Genomic DNA, 5,557 nt, shown 5'->3' with positions numbered 1-5,557 from the left:
TTCTGTAAGTGATTTATTTCTACCCCATCTCGTTCATATTGCCTGCACTATATATATGTCCTAACTATATTGTTGTGTCCGCTATTATACATGCAGAATGAAGATTAAGGAATGCAGAGTAAGGAACATCCATGATGTTGGGTTCATTGACCCACACATCGTTAATGGATATGTGTTGGAGCATCACCCCGCCGACATGGAGGTAGACCTGTGGCAGTTTCTTACAAAGCAGGAACTCAAAAGTGATATTCTATTTCCTTACCATTTTGGGTGAGTGTTTCTGTCTTGAGCACATTCTCTTTTGTTTACTCCATGCATGGTATGTGGCCGGCTAATCGATGAGTTATGCATGACGTACTGTGCATGTATCGTGTCCGCAGGTTCCACTGGATTCTGCTAGTAATTAAAGTTGACACCTCAGAATGTCTCGTCCACGACTCTCTGAATAAGGATCCAAAGCTTTGGGGCGGCATGAGAAGAATGCTGCAGAAGTAATTATTTTCATTCATTTGCGCTCTATATCGATCGGCCTATTTTGTTCATTTCCTAATATCAAGTAACTAATAACTCTCTTGTTCATTTAATTTTCTTTGCCTCGTAGGGTTTGGAGACGGTTCGTAGATACAAAGGTCGGTGAATTCAAAAAAGAGCTAGAATTCAAAAGGTCAAAGGCTAAGAATGGTGAGGATATTCAGCCAGCGGGGATCAATCTATGTGCATACTATGTCTGTGAGATGATCCGGAGATACACCTCTGAGCGGCGGGTTCCGAGTGATACCAATGCTCAGAGGAATAACCTCCGGATGATGCTTAGTCCAGAAGCTCGCTTCCGACCACTTCAAGAGAAACTAGCTAGATGGTTCAGGAGGGAAGTCCTCCATCCTAAAGGAGAACACCATTACGAGGACGTAGAACTTTATATGCATTAAATTATGTATGGAAACTTGTTCAAAATTGTATATGGTCATCCGATGATATTGAATATATATTGTATATTCCTCTTGAATTCTTTTTGGTTCTAATTTCAAATTTGTTTGAAATTGTACATTCATATGCATGTATGTAGTACCGTAGAATATGTGAAACTCCTTCAAAATTAAAATAAAGCACAAAAGAAATAAAACAATACAAATTAAACAGAAAACAGGTTTAGGGGGGGGGCTAAAACCCTAAACCTGCGGCGGCCTTTAGTCGCGGTTGGCCAGAAGAACCGCGACTAAAGGTCCTCCGCCCCGACGGCCGCCTGGCGCCCATGTGGACGGGCCTTTAGTCGCGGTTCTTAAGCAACCGCGACTAAAGGGGGGGCCTTTAGTCGCGCCTGTTTGGTCGCGGTTGCGCAACCGCGACTAATGGCAGTTGCGAACCGCGACCAAAGGCCCTTTTTCCACCAGTGAAATCCACGTCCGTATCATAATCCACGTAATAAAAAGGTCTGAACTGCAAAGGCCTTTGCAAATATGAACATTGTGGGAATAATCTGAGCCGACGTCGAGAACTGAGACTTCTGGATTGGCCCTAGTGCTGAGATTGACCCCCTTCCGGCCCCTATCTTCTGGTATTCTCTTCCATTGCCCTCAACGGCCCCTCTCCCTCCAATCTGCTGTAGTCGGCGGTGAGTGGGAGCTGGGTCCCAACTCAATATAATCCTATATACTTTCAGCATAAATCAATACATATCTGACCTCTCGACGGTTGTGTCGTTGGTTGTGTCGTGATTTTGTTGGTAGCCAGGTCATCCGTGTGTGCCCTTTGTGGGGTTTGTAATTTAGATTTTCGTCTGGTTTTCCTCTAACTAACTTCTTTTGCCTCGTTTAAAAAAAACATATCTGACCACACACAACTCGCAACAAAAATTTGGGATCGGGTCGAGCAAGTGTTGGCCAAGGCAGCTCAACATTGAGCCGCGACTACGCATTGTTGTTCAACTTCACTGACACCCGGGTTAAAAAAAAGTAAAGAATGGCGGTTAAAAGATGAAGAACAATATCTCATTTGAACCATGTCAATCATTATCCGAAGTAGGGCAATATAACGTCTTAAGAAACAAACAAGAGAAAAGGAAAGAAAGTAAAAAAAAAATCATATGAAATATGATACAATGTAAACATTATCCATCTATTCCTGCATCAAGGGGGAGTACGATTCATGGAATAATGGCTTCTTCCTTTATTTCATCAATGTCAACATCCAAAATATGGAGCAAATTTTGGACAATAATCTCATTGCTTAACATGTCATTGTGCAGCTTTGTAGTGTCATCTACAGGCCCAACAGTAACAAGTCTGGTCACAATTGTGAGTGATGTGATCTTGCAGAGAAGCCGTTTTGGATCACTATATTGCGTAGAGCTTTCAAGGAGGCAGCATATGCACCCTAGTGATTGTAAAATGAAAAGTACAGTTGTGATAATTTGTAGAATCGGATTTTTTTAGGGAGAGGGGGGGCATTGGTCCCCATACCCCCCACCCCCAGCCCACACATACATAGTCATGTGGCTATAAGGCTGGTCACAATGGAGAGGAACTTAGGAGTAACATCACACACTCCAATACAACTTTGCTTATGTGGCACATATTTAATGAAGAGAGAGGTGCTTGTAGTAACTAGCTAAGTTACCGGAACATCACACACTCCAAGAAACAATGAGTCTATAACCTAATAAATACATCGTTGCATGACACTACATAGATGTTTCTACCCACTATAAAGATAGTAACATAGTCTAGGGAAGTGTGTAAGTTACTAGCTTATGTTCTTGGCCATTGTGACCAGCCTAATAAATACGAGTTTGCCTTCAGAAAGTGGGCTATTCATGTTGAGATGAAACCTACTATGTGAAACGGATTAATTCCCGAGGTGCTGCGAAGAGATGAGAAGATAAAGAAAGGAAGTTCTCTTGTTGTCCGTTGAACCATTATTTCTTGCAAATTGGCCCGATATTTGACGACCATATTCTTGATAGGTTATATGAGTGTTCCAAGGTATATTTTTATCGTAAATGTTGCACCAAAGTGGACCCCTTCTTTGTAACGACACTTAAATAATTGATCGGCAAATTCTCCCACGTACCACTTGTTGGTGATCAATCAAATAAGTGTTCTTTTTTTGTAGGCAAAATCAAATATGTGTCCAACGTTAAAGCATTCATGGTTGATACCCCCCTCCTTCCCAAAATATAAGGCGTGATTGACTTTGCAGGTCTATCCATGTATTCATTCTTGTATCTAAAATCAGAATTTGTATTTTATGCACGCAGACATTTAATTTGTGTGCTTTGAGTCTGCCCACTGCTCGCAAAGAATAAATAGGCGGATATTATTTCTGTGATCACAACAGCGCCCGTGGCCTAATGGATAAGGCGTCTGACTTCTAATCAGGCGATTGTGGGTTCGAGTCCCACCGGGCGTGCTTCTATTTTGTTTCTATGCCCTACCGTTTATGTTTACGACACAGACACAGATGCGCTTAATAATTTGTGAGGACGACCATTTGAAGTTTGGTACTATTACGACACAACATGTAGAGCTCAATGCAAATTCATTCCTTTTGCAGCGGGATATAATTACTACTGAAGCTTTGGTCATGCGAGATGGCCTTGTGTTTGCGAACGCCCTCGGATGTAATCGAGTGGAAGCGGAATCAGATTCTCTACAGGTCATCAGTTTTTGTAATGGTCAAACAACTTGATGGGACGCTGCAGCGGCCATTTTCGCAGAATGTCTAGACACTAGTAATTATATTGGAAAGGTCATTTTTAAGCACTGTTATCGACCTTGTAAATCAGCGGCTCACGTGCTAGCTCATTTTTATTATTGTAATAAGACTTCTTTTAGCTGGTTGGACGAGTCTCCTGACATTGTTGTCAGCAAGCTCGTAGACGATCTAAACCTAATTTGAGTTTCAATAAAACTAGTCATGATGGACGAGTCTCCCTCGGATGTAATCGAGTGGAAGCGGAATCAGATTCTCTACAGGTCATCAGTTTTTGTAATGGTCAAACAACTTGATGGGACGCTGCAGCGGCCATTTTCGCAGAATGTCTAGACACTAGTAATTATATTGGAAAGGTCATTTTTAAGCACTGTTATCGACCTTGTAAATCAGCGGCTCACGTGCTAGCTCATTTTTATTATTGTAATAAGACTTCTTTTAGCTGGTTGGACGAGTCTCCTGACATTGTTGTCAGCAAGCTCGTAGACGATCTAAACCTAATTTGAGTTTCAATAAAACTAGTCATGATGGCCTTTCCTCAAAACAAAAGGAAGATAAATGATTGGGGGGGGGGGGGGCGATTAGCGAGGCGTCGCCGCCCTCCAATGTGCAAAACAAAATACACCAAAATTTAGGATGAAGCGACAACAACTGTTTTAGAACCATGTTCCATCTTTTTTTTTTCATGCCACTCCTCCTTTGTCGTGCTTGACTTGGAAACGCTGGTGGATCACTCGCTTTCACGGCGAACACTGTGCTATCTAGACGTGGCAATGGCCGATGAAATGTGGGTGTGTGTGCGCGCACGCACGCTAAACGAGGCGTGACACGACTCCGCCATATGTGAGAGATGGTGTAGGGCGATGGTAGGATTAACATCATGGGCGTGGGAGCCTACAACAAAGACCACAAAGATGCAGTGCATGGAGGTGGTCAGGTGGAGGTGGAGAGTGGCAATTCGTAAGAGAGTTACAAGATCCAAATAGGGTGAAGGAAGTGCCACTAAAAATGAAAGCAAGCAAAGATTCAACAATCAATCGATCAACAAGCTAGAGCACTCGGTTTACTATTGAGAAAGGGTGGGATACTTTTACTTTTGGAAGAACTTTGTATGGCGAATCCCTTGGCCTTTGAATAGCTTGAAAACTAGATGTGATGAAATTCAAATGAATGGGGGTAAACAACACATTAAGTGGACGCTGAGTCGCTGACAACCGATAGGAAATTTATTTTATGTATCTTTGTATTTGTTTTTGGTTAAATCTGACATTGGCTTTCCACGGAATTTTTTGTGGAAAACCAATGTCCCAGCTAAGATCAAATTTCTTTTGTGGCTCATGGCTAAAAAATCATTGTAACTAAAGATAATTTGCTTAAAATGGGTTGGAAAGATAATAAAGATTGTGCCTTCAGTGGTTAGGATGAGTTTATTGGCCATCAGTTTTTTACTTGTTTGGCTGCTTGGTTGATGTGGAGCCTGAACAAATGTGCTTTTGATCTAATTAAACTCTACTCCTCATTGTCTCATTGGTTTTCTTTTCTACCGGTCTCACTGATTTCTTGGGTAGATGGATATGATTATTCCCTAAACATGATAAAAAAAATGGAAACACTAACGCCCACATGCGTGGATCCGCGTCCGTTTGTGGGTGCACGAATCTAGGCATGTTTTGGTGCCACGTAGGACTGGGCTAGTGTGTGGGCATTCACCCGGTCGCCCACACGTCCGTTTCACCACACGAAGGGGCCGTGTATGGGCGTTTAGCAGTTCGCCCACACACCAGTTTTAACTCACGCATAAGGGCTGGTGTGTGGGCATTTGCCATCTCGCCCACACGCCCGTCTC

The 5,557-nt window shown here is 42.5% G+C and overlaps 1 non-coding gene across 1 annotated transcript; it reads left to right on the top strand.

Moving 5' to 3' along the window:
* Positions 1-3,335: 3,335 nt before the first annotated feature.
* Positions 3,336-3,408, top strand: TRNAR-UCU (transfer RNA arginine (anticodon UCU)). The gene has a single exon. It is a non-coding gene; the product is annotated as a tRNA-Arg (tRNA).
* The last annotated feature ends 2,149 nt before the right edge of the window (positions 3,409-5,557 follow it).

Source organism: Triticum aestivum, chromosome 3B (assembly GCF_018294505.1).
Source record: "Triticum aestivum cultivar Chinese Spring chromosome 3B, IWGSC CS RefSeq v2.1, whole genome shotgun sequence".
Lineage (NCBI taxonomy): Eukaryota > Viridiplantae > Streptophyta > Magnoliopsida > Poales > Poaceae > Triticum > Triticum aestivum.
This window is presented reverse-complemented; position numbering and strand designations above follow the sequence as displayed.